We start from the raw sequence: 12,200 nt of genomic DNA, 5'->3' as shown, positions 1-12,200 counted from the left end.
TTGTGTGCAGCAAGTTTTGCGCATGGCGAGTTTTGCGCGTGGCGAGTTTTATGTGTGGTGCCTTTTGAGTATGTGCAAGTTTTATGTGAGGCAACTTTTGCATGTGTTGCAAATTTTGTGCATGTGGCAATTTTTCCACGTGTGCAAGTTTTACGTGTGGCGAGTTTTCCATGAGGTGAGTTTTGCACTTGTGGCGAGTTTTGCGTGAGCCTAGTTTTTGCATGTGGCAAGTTTTGCGCGTGGTGAGTTTTGAGCGACGACTTTTGTGTTTCGACTTTTATGTGGCGAGGTTGGTGTATTTGTGGTGAAATGTGTGCTGAGGGTAATATGTGTTCAAGCACGTGGTAGTGTGTGGCGCATTTTGTGTGTGTGTTCATATCCCCATGTGTGGTGAGTATCTCATGTCTGGGCCCCACCTTAGCAACTGTACAGTATAGACTCTTTTGCGCCATCGCTCTCATTCTTTAAGTCCCCCTTGTTCACATCTGGCAGCTGTCAATTTGCCTCCAACACTTTTCCTTTCACTTTTCCCCATTATGTAGATAGGGGAAAAATAGTTTGGTGAATTGGAAAGCGCGGAGTTAAAATTTCACCTCACAACATAGCCTATGACGCTCTCAGGGTCCAGACGTGTGACTGTGCAAAATTTTGTGTCTGTAGCTGCGACGCCTCCAACACTTTTCCTTTCACTTTTTTCCCCATTATGTAGATAGGGGCAAAATTGTTTGGTGAATTGGAACGCGCGGGGTTAAAATTTTGCCTCACAACATAGCCTATGACGCTCTCGGGGTCCAGACGTGTGACTGTGCAAAATTTTGTGGCTGTAGCTGCGACGGTGCAGATGCCAATCCCGGACATACACACATACACACACACACATACACACATTCAGCTTTATATATTAGAGATATATATATATATATATATATATATATATATTAAACAGGAGAAAAAAAGGAGCATACAGTCTAAATATAATGAAATAGACACGTCTTTATTAGCATACAAAAAGATAAAATACAAACATAATTCCATATAAGGTGCAATCCAGTCAAGCACAGGGGGGGAGGAGCCAACCCCTGCACATCCCATATAGCATATAACAATGGAAAAATAAGGGGCAAAGAGAAAAGCCCAAAATAGTAGATACAAAAGGGCCTAACCACACCTATGCCTAAAACAACTGTGTTATAAATAGTGGTACCAGGCTAAGAATAGTATACAGTGCACAGCCAAGTGACAGGCACTGTGATGAAGTCCATCAATGAACATGTATAGCAGCCGATAATACCACTATTGCGCATATTACGCCAAAACAAGAAGACACATAAACATGGTGGAGAGGCTCACCTACCAGGGATGCAGAGGAAGGGTCCCCCCGGAAGAAAGAAAGCGCCCCGACACGCGTTTCGCGGCTCCAAAGTGCCGCTTTCTCAAGGGGATAGCTATGTGCCGGTATAGGACCTGCTTATGACCCCCCCTAACCCCGGTCACGTGTGCCGCAACAACCAATCCATGCGGCCATAGCGGCGCATACGCACTGCGGAGAGCGGGTCCGGAGTGGAGGCAGGGCGTCAGGCCAGGTGCGCAGGCGCCGGAAAGGAGATCCGGCGACTGCGCACAAGGCACCAAGACGCCCCGCCCACACACCGGAGCCGCTCACAAACAGCGCGATGCGCTCAGCCACATGGATAAAGGAAGTAAAAGATGGACATGGCTCCTGATAACCAATAGGAGCCATATACCAGGTAGCTATAATGTAACCTGAGGCACAACGCCCCGCATGGAAAAAACACTCACAATGGGTATATGTAGCCAAAAGATGGTAATAATGTGCAGAGACATTGAAAGCGCAGCCATATATACTATAAGTATACCGGTATGTATACAAAATATAAAAAATAATAATTAATAAAAATGCACACAAACATATGTTGTCCAAAATGCCTTTCGGAAATGCCAGATGACAGATACTGCACAGTCTCTCGTAAATAGTCAACGAAGAGTAAGGATTCATGTAGAGTGTTCATCACACACGAGCCAGGATCAGAGGGAAGCCATATACACGGGATATTACTATGGAAAGATAGACATACAATTAAAATCAAGAATCAAATGATAAAAATATAAAAACAAATCCGGAGGAACATGAGGGAACACAGCAGAGACTCACATATAGCTACGCTAAAGAAATGGGGCAAAGCTCAGGGACTCATTAAGGCCCCTGGGTGTCAAGGTATCGAGCAGAACAATCCATTTTGACTCGATTTGTGCGAGTCTTTTTTTGTAGTCACCCCCTCTGATGCCAAGATGGAGGACATCAATCCCCCTAACAGAGAGTAATTTGGCGTTACAATTGTGGTACTGCCGAAAGTGGCGTGGGATTGTGTTCAAGTCCACCAAGGTGGGCGCTGTCTTGGCCGCGCCAATGTCCCGCACATGCTCGCGTATCCGAACCCTGAGTTCACGAGTAGTGAGTCCAATATATATTTTTGGACAAGGGCAAGTCGCATAGTAAATAACATTGTTGGTGTTACAAGTTATGCGCTGTCTAATTTGAAATATTTTCTTCCCATCACTTGAAGCAAAATCAGAGCAGCGGAGGACATTGGCGCAGGCAAGACAACGCCCACATGAAACACATCCTGGACGAGGACCACCTGTACCAAAAACATTAGGTGGAGTTGGGGTATAATGACTCCTCACTAATATGTCATTAAGGTTCTTGCACCTTCTAGGAGTCATTAAAGGAAAATCCCCCAGGGCAGCACGCAGGGAAGGCTCAGTCTGAAGTACAGGCCAGTGTTTTGCAAAAATAGAACGCATGTTCTCCCACTCATGGTTGTAAGTAGAGATGTATCTTATTGGTCCATCTTTGTTATCCTGCCGACGTCGAGAGGTACCATGCAAAAGATCACTGCGTGGTGTGGTCCTGGCTCGATCATAGCCAGCTTTGATGGATCTGTGGCTGTAGCCACGAGTTCTAAAGCGCTGTTTTAGATCACCAGCCTGTTGTTCAAATTTTATCTCCGAAGAGCATATCCGCCGCATCCTGAGAAACTGTCCGACCGGGACGGCCCTCACAGTGGCAGGATGATGCGCAGAAGTGGCATGTAGTAGAGAGTTAACTGAGGTAGGCTTCCTAAAGACGTCAGTCTGGATGCGCCGATCTGAATCAATTTCCAGACGGACGTCAAGGAAGTCAACCGTCACCATGCTGAAAGCATGGGTCAGGCGTATATTGAGTGTGTTGTTATTAAGATCTCTCATAAATTCAAGCCGAAGGCAAAGCCGGTCAAGTCGCTCGTCTGATGGCAACTCTGAAGATTATGGGTCAGACAGGGATAGTGGTAGTGGTAGTGAATCATCTGATGAAGATCAAGCAAACAGTGAAAATGAGGAAGGCATGGAAGAAGAGGAGGACGAAGGAGAAGAAGCCGAAGAGGAGGAGGAGGGAGAGGAGGAAGAGGAGTATGGTCCAGAAGGGCGTGAGCGAGACCAGCGAGAAGGAAATGATTATGATACTCGTAGTGAAGCTAGTGACTCCGAATCTGATTCCGCTTCTTTCTCTGATTCAATTCGTTCTGGGTCTGGCTCAGACATTTCAGGTTCAGAAAAGAAGCATGAAAAATTGTCCTCCTCTGTTCGCGATGTTCGAAAAGAACGAATAAATAAAATTAGATACATTCTCCAGGATGCCCGATTTTTCCTCATTAAAAGCAACAACCATGAAAATGTCTCATTGGCTAAAGCAAAGGGTGTTTGGTCAACATTGCCAGTCAACGAAAAAAAAGCTGAATGCGGCATTCAAGGCTGCTAGAAGTGTAATATTGGTGTTTTCTGTCAGAGAAAGTGGAAAATTTCAAGGGTTTGCCCGGTTGTCTTCTGAATCTCACCATGGCGGATCACCAATACACTGGGTTCTTCCTGCAGGGATGAATGCAAAAATGCTTGGTGGTGTTTTCAAGATAGACTGGATTTGCAGGAGAGAATTGCCATTTACAAAGTCTGCCCATTTAGCCAACCAATGGAATGAACACAAGCCAGTGAAGATTGGTCGAGATGGTCAGGAAATTGAACCAGATTGTGGAACCCAGCTTTGCCTTTTGTTTCCAACGGATGAAAGCATTGACTTGTATCAAGTCATTCACAAAATGAGGCACAAGAGAAGAATGCATTCTCAGCCCAGATCGCGAGGTCGTCCCTCACGCCGTGAAGCAACACGAGAAGTGGGAAGGTTAGAAACGTTCTTTGGACTGATAGTAGGCACTTGTGCTGGAGTAACATGACGGACAACACAGCACTAGTGTTGAGCGATACCGTCCGATACTTGAAAGTATCGGTATCGGATAGTATCGGCCGATACCCGAAAAATATCGGATATCGCCGATACCGATATCCGATACCAATACAAGTCAATGGGACATCAAGTATCGGAATGTATCCTCATGGATCCCAGGGTCTGAAGGAGAGGAAACTCTCCTTCAGGCCCTGGGATCCATATTAAAGTGTAAAATAAAGAATTAAAATAAAAAATATTGTTATATTCACCTCTCCGGCGGCCCCTGGACATCAGCGGGAGGATCCGGCGTCCGGCACGGCTTCTTTCTTCAAAATGCGCGCCTTCAGGACCTGTGGAATGACGTCCCGGCTTCTGATTGGTCGCGTGCCGCCCATGTGACCGCCACGCGACCAATCAGAAGCCGCGACGTCATTCCTCAGGTCCTAGAAGGCGCTCATTCTAGGACTTTAGCTGAGGAATGATGTCGCGGCTTCTGATTGGTCGCGTGGCGGTCACATGGGCGGCACGCGACCAATCAGAAGCCGGGACGTCATTCCACAGGTCCTGAAGGCGCGCATTTTGAAGAAAGAAGCCGTGCCGGACGCCGGATCCTCCCGCTGATGTCCAGGGGCCGCCGGAGAGGTGAATATAACAATATTTTTTATTTTAATTCTTTATTTTACACTTCCGATACCGATACCCGATATCACAAAAATATCGGATCTCGGTATCGGAATTCCGATACCGCAAGTATCGGCCGATACCCGATACTTGCGGTATCGGAATGCTCAACACTACACAGCACACATGTCGGTGCCGGTGATGAAGAGCAAAAAATCCTCACATCAAGCTGCATGGAAGAGTTTGTGGCTTCTTTGAGGATTTCATTTTGGCCCCATTCCTCCTGCCCAATCCATTCTACCCACTCGTGTTTCATTCTGATTTGTCAAGATCTGTCAGGGGGGAGCTTATATTTTAGACTAGAATAGACTAGAGATTTCAAATCCAGAATAAAAAAAACAAAGCCACAACTCTCCTGAATGCATAGGCAGAATCAAGTTTGAGGAATTAAATCTTACCCAAAAAAGTATGTTAATTTCTTGTTAAAAGCCTTTTCTTTCAGGTATAACCAAGGATATCAAGCTTCAGGAGGCTAATTTGCATATTCCAGGTGCCTTCTGGGAGAAGCGAAGTCTCCCTAAGCTAGAAGATCGTTGGGTACAGCCGGGACCAGCTGCTTCGAAAGCATCACCAAACCAGGGATTCAAGCTTCAGGAGGCTAATTTGCATATTCCAGGTGCCTTCTGGGAGAAGCGAAGTCTCCCTAAGCTAGAAGATCGTTGGGTACAGCCGGGACCAGCTGCTTCGAAAGCATCACCAAACCAGGGATTCAAGCTTCAGGAGGCTAATTTGCATATTCCAGGTGCCTTCTGGGAGAAGCGAAGTCTCCCTAAGCTAGAAGATCGTTGGGTACAGCCGGGACCAGCTGCTTCGAAAGCATCACCAAACCAGGGATTCAAGCTTCAGGAGGCTAATTTGCATATTCCAGGTGCCTTCTGGGAGAAGCGAAGTCTCCCTAAGCTAGAAGATCGTTGGGTACAGCCGGGACCAGCTGCTTCGAAAGCATCACCAAACCAAGGATTCAAGCTTCAGGAGGCTAATTTGCATATTCCAGGTGCCTTCTGGGAGAAGCGAAGTCTCCCTAAGCTAGAAGATCGTTGGGTACAGCCGGGACCAGCTGCTTCGAAAGCATCACCAAACCAGGGATTCAAGCTTCAGGAGGCTAATTTGCATATTCCAGGTGCCTTCTGGGAGAAGCGAAGTCTCCCTAAGCTAGAAGATCGTTGGGTACAGCCGGGACCAGCTGCTTCGAAAGCATCACCAATTTTTGCCTGTAGGACATTATTGCAAGAGAGCTTGGCTGAGTAGATTACACAAGAAGGAAAACACACAGCAAGTCAGCAGGATCTAGGAGCAACATGGCAGATGTGACAACCTACATGGTGAGCTGCAGCATGTGCTACATGTTCACAGATCGACCAGAAGAAGAATCCAATTTCACTTGTCAGAAGTGTAGACTAGTGGCCCTTTTAGAAGAGAAGGTGCGGGGTCTGGAAGAAAGAATAGCAACTTTGAAACTCATCAAAGAGAATGAAGACTTTCTAGACAGAACAGAAGCATCTCTACTGGTCACAGAAGGTGCAAAAAGTGTCAGAGAACCTCCAAAAGCAGATGAGTGGAAGCATGTGACCAAAAGAAGCAAGAAGACCATGGAGAAATCACCAACCACACAACTGAAGAACCGATATCAAATCTTTGTAGAGGATGAAGATGGCACACCTAAGAATGAAGCAATACCAGCAAGCAAAAAAGAAAAGGGCACACAGCAACAAGTGACAGCAAAAAGTACAGCCAAGAAGCAACGAAGAGTGGTGGTGGTGGGAGACTCACTACTGAGAGGCACAGAAGCAGCCATCTGCAGACCGGACATAACTGCAAGAGAAGTATGCTGCCTTCCAGGTGCGATGATCAAGGATGTGACCGATAGGATACCAAAGCTCTTCAGCTCCAAGGACGTCCACCCATTTCTTCTGATACATGTTGGCACCAATGACACGGCAAGGAAGGACCTACCGACAATCTGCAAGGACTTTGAAGAGTTGGGGAAGAAAGTAAAGGAACTGGATGCACAGGTAGTTTTTTCTTCTATCCTTCCAGTAGATGGGCATGGCACCAGGAGATGGAACAGGATCCTTGATGCAAACAACTGGCTAAGACGATGGTGCAGACAACAAGGATTTGGATTCCTGGACCACGGTGTGAATTACTGGTATGATGGACTCCTCGCCAGAGACGGACTACACCTCAACAAACCTGGGAAACACACATTCGCCAGAAGACTCGCTACACTCATCAGGAGGGCGTTAAACTAGAAAAAGAGGGGACGGGAAGAAAAACATTAGACTCGTACAAAGACGACCCAGGAAAACATACTCAGAAGGGAGGTAAGAACATTTCTAAAACAATCCACAGTGAGGAGATTGGAACAAAACAAAATCCTCTAAACTGCATGCTCGCAAACGCCAGAAGCCTGACAAACAATATGGAAGAACTAGAAGCAGAAATATTTACAGGTAACTTTGACATAGTGGGAATAACCGAGACATGGTTAGATGAAAGCTATGACTGGGCAGTTAACTTACAGGGTTACAGTCTGTTTAGAAAGGATCGTAAAAATCGGAGAGGAGGAGGGGTTTGTCTCTATGTAAAGTCTTGTCTAAAGTCCACTTTAAGGGAGGATATTAGCGAAGGGAATGAAGATGTCGAGTCCATATGGGTTGAAATTCATGGAGGGAAAAATGGTAACAAAATTCTCATTGGGGTCTGTTACAAACCCCCAAATATAACAGAAAGCATGGAAAGTCTACTTCTAAAGCAGATAGATGAAGCTGCAACCCATAATGAGGTCCTGGTTATGGGGGACTTTAACTACCCGGATATTAACTGGGAAACAGAAACCTGTGAAACCCATAAAGGCAACAGGTTTCTGCTAATAACCAAGAAAAATTATCTTTCACAATTGGTGCAGAATCCAACCAGAGGAGCAGCACTTTTAGACCTAATACTATCTAATAGACCTGACAGAATAACAAATCTGCAGGTGGTTGGGCATTTAGGAAATAGCGACCACAATATTGTACAGTTTCACCTGTCTTTCACTAGGGGGACTTGTCAGGGAGTCACAAAAACACTGAACTTTAGGAAGGCAAAGTTTGACCAGCTTAGAGATGCCCTTAATCTGGTAGACTGGGACAATATCCTCAGAAATGAGAATACAGATAATAAATGGGAAATGTTTAAGAACATCCTAAATAGGCAGTGTAAGCGGTTTATACCTTGTGGGAATAAAAGGACTAGAAATAGGAAAAACCCAATGTGGCTAAACAAAGAAGTAAGACAGGCAATTAACAGTAAAAAGAAAGCATTTGCACTACTAAAGCAGGATGGCACCATTGAAGCTCTAAAAAACTATAGGGAGAAAAATACTTTATCTAAAAAACTAATTAAAGCTGCCAAAAAGGAAACAGAGAAGCACATTGCTAAGGAGAGTAAAACTAATCCCAAACTGTTCTTCAACTATATCAATAGTAAAAGAATAAAAACTGAAAATGTAGGCCCCTTAAAAAATAGTGAGGAAAGAATGGTTGTAGATGACGAGGAAAAAGCTAACATATTAAACACCTTCTTCTCCACGGTATTCACGGTGGAAAATGAAATGCTAGGTGAAATCCCAAGAAACAATGAAAACCCTATATTAAGGGTCACCAATCTAACCCAAGAAGAGGTGCGAAACCGGCTAAATAAGATTAAAATAGATAAATCTCCGGGTCCGGATGGCATACACCCACGAGTACTAAGAGAACTAAGTAATGTAATAGATAAACCATTATTTCTTATTTTTAGTGACTCTATAGCGACAGGGTCTGTTCCGCAGGACTGGCGCATAGCAAATGTGGTGCCAATATTCAAAAAGGGCTCTAAAAGTGAACCTGGAAATTATAGGCCAGTAAGTCTAACCTCTATTGTTGGTAAAATATTTGAAGGGTTTCTGAGGGATGTTATTCTGGATTATCTCAATGAGAATAACTGTTTAACTCCATATCAGCATGGGTTTATGAGAAATCGCTCCTGTCAAACCAATCTAATCAGTTTTTATGAAGAGGTAAGCTATAGACTGGACCACGGTGAGTCATTGGACGTGGTATATCTCAATTTTTCCAAAGCGTTTGATACCGTGCCGCACAAGAGGTTGGTACACAAAATGAGAATGCTTGGTCTGGGGGAAAATGTGTGTAAATGGGTTAGTAACTGGCTTAGTGATAGAAAGCAGAGGGTGGTTATAAATGGTATAGTCTCTAACTGGGTCGCTGTGACCAGTGGGGTACCGCAGGGGTCAGTATTGGGACCTGTTCTCTTCAACATATTCATTAATGATCTGGTAGAAGGTTTACACAGTAAAATATCGATATTTGCAGATGATACAAAACTATGTAAAGCAGTTAATACAAGAGAAGATAGTATTCTGCTACAGATGGATCTGGATAAGTTGGAAACTTGGGCTGAAAGGTGGCAGATGAGGTTTAACAATGATAAATGTAAGGTTATACACATGGGAAGAGGGAATCAATATCACCATTACACACTGAACGGGAAACCACTGGGTAAATCTGACAGGGAGAAGGACGTGGGGATCCTAGTTAATGATAAACTTACCTGGAGCAGCCAGTGCCAGGCAGCAGCTGCCAAGGCAAACAGGATCATGGGGTGCATTAAAAGAGGTCTGGATACACATGATGAGAGCATTATACTGCCTCTGTACAAATCCCTAGTTAGACCGCACATGGAGTACTGTGTCCAGTTTTGGGCACCGGTGCTCAGTAAGGATATAATGGAACTAGAGAGAGTATAAAGGAGGGCAACAAAATTAATAAAGGGGATGGGAGAACTACAATACCCAGATAGATTAGCGAAATTAGGATTATTTAGTCTAGAAAAAAGACGACTGAGGGGCGATCTAATAACCATGTATAAGTATATAAGGGGACAATACAAATATCTCGCTGAGGATCTGTTTATACCAAGGAAGGTGACGGGCACAAGGGGGCATTCTTTGCGTTTGGAGGAGAGAAGGTTTTTCCACCAACATAGAAGAGGATTCTTTACTGTTAGGGCAGTGAGAATCTGGAATTGCTTGCCTGAGGAGGTGGTGATGGCGAACTCAGTCGAGGGGTTCAAGAGAGGCCTGGATGTCTTCCTGGAGCAGAACAATATTGTATCATACAATTATTAGGTTCTGTAAAAGGACGTAGATCTGGGGATTTATTATGACGGAATATAGGCTGAACTGGATGGACAAATGTCTTTTTTCGGCCTTACTAACTATGTTACTATGTTACTATGTTACTATGATATCCCCTGTCAGATATGGGACTTTTATAAAGGATCAATAATGGTGTTGCAGAAGATGCCACCTCCCTATGGGGAGATAAAGCTTTAAAAAAAAAATGTTGTTGTCAAGAGGAGCCTTGTTGGGACTATTTCCATATGGCTTCACCATGATGTGTTTTAGAAGCAGATTGTGATCTAAAAATAATCCCACAGTGAATACATCTTGCTGAGCTCCTGAAACCGGTTTAGGTTCTGTGGAAAGGAGAGCAAGTTGCACTTGGAGACCCGGCAACAAACCAGAAAGTGTGGCTGTTGCTGTGTCTGTACATCCCTTCCAGATGCTGGCAGTACCTGTGGACTATACATATTTAGTGGATCGACATGGTTCTTTCCCCACTGCTTTATGAACTTAACAACCTGTACCAGGAAAAGAGGGTGTAACATGGTTTCAGAATTGGAGAAGGCTTTCAAAGAACTGATGCTTAAAAAGCCCTTCAGCCAATCCCTTTTCCCCTATATAGGCTAATTGCATAAAAAAGCTAACAGGTTTCTCCTAAAGACTGGATGTGTTGGTTTACTGTGTTTACTCGTCCAGGATGTGTTTCATGTGGGCGTTGTCTTGCCTGCGCCAATGTCCTCCGCTGCTCTGATTTTGCTTCAAGTGATGGGAAGAAAATATTTCAAATTAGACAGCGCATAACTTGTAACACCAACAATGTTATTTACTATGCGACTTGCCCTTGTCCAAAAATATATATTGGACTCACTACTCGTGAACTCAGGGTTCGGATACGCGAGCATGTGCGGGACATTGGCGCGGCCAAGACAGCGCCCACCTTGGTGGACTTGAACACAATCCCACGCCACTTTCGGCAGTACCACAATTGTAACGCCAAATTACTCTCTGTTAGGGGGATTGATGTCCTCCATCTTGGCATCAGAGGCGGTGACTACAAAAAAAGACTCGCACAAATCGAGTCAAAATGGATTGTTCTGCTCGATACCTTGACACCCAGGGGCCTTAATGAGTCCCTGAGCTTTGCCCCATTTCTTTAGCGTAGCTATATGTGAGTCTCTGCTGTGTTCCCTCATGTTCCTCCGGATTTGTTTTTATATTTTTATCATTTGATTCTTGATTTTAATTGTATGTCTATCTTTCCATAGTAATATCCCGTGTATATGGCTTCCCTCTGATCCTGGCTCGTGTGTGATGAACACTCTACATGAATCCTTACTCTTCGTTGACTATTTACGAGAGACTGTGCAGTATCTGTCATCTGGCATTTCCGAAAGGCATTTTGGACAACATATGTTTGTGTGCATTTTTATTAATAATTATTTTTTATATTTTGTATACATACCGGTATACTTATAGTATATATGGCTGCGCTTTCAATGTCTCTGCACATTATTACCATCTTTTGGCTACATATACCCATTGTGAGTGTTTTTTCCATGCGGGGCGTTGTGCCTCAGGTTACATTATAGCTACCTGGTATATGGCTCCTATTGGTTATCAGGAGCCATGTCCATCTTTTACTTCCTTTATCCATGTGGCTGAGCGCATCGCGCTGTTTGTGAGCGGCTCCGGTGTGTGGGCGGGGCGTCTTGGTGCCTTGTGCGCAGTCGCCGGATCTCCTTTCCGGCGCCTGCGCACCTGGCCTGACGCCCTGCCTCCACTCCGGACCCGATCTCCGCAGTGCGTATGCGCCGCTATGGCCGCATGGATTGGTTGTTGCGGCACACGTGACCGGGGTTAGGGGGGGTCATAAGCAGGTCCTATACCGGCACATAGCTATCCCCTTGAGAAAGCGGCACTTTGGAGCCGCGAAACGCGCGTCGGGGCGCTTTCTTTCTTCCGGGGGGACCCTTCCTCTGCATCCCTGGTAGGTGAGCCTCTCCACCATGTTTATGTGTCTTCTTGTTTTGGCGTAATATGCGCAATAGTGGTATTATCGGCTGCTATACA

At 44.9% G+C, this 12,200-nt stretch overlaps 1 pseudogene; it reads left to right on the top strand.

Moving 5' to 3' along the window:
• Positions 1-3,214: 3,214 nt before the first annotated feature.
• Positions 3,215-4,298, top strand: LOC138674489 (YTH domain-containing protein 1 pseudogene; annotated as a pseudogene).
• Positions 4,299-12,200: the final 7,902 nt, after the last annotated feature.

Source organism: Ranitomeya imitator, chromosome 4 (assembly GCF_032444005.1).
Source record: "Ranitomeya imitator isolate aRanImi1 chromosome 4, aRanImi1.pri, whole genome shotgun sequence".
Lineage (NCBI taxonomy): Eukaryota > Metazoa > Chordata > Amphibia > Anura > Dendrobatidae > Ranitomeya > Ranitomeya imitator.
The sequence above is the reverse complement of the archived record's forward strand: the minus strand, read 5'-3'. Positions and strand labels throughout refer to the sequence as shown.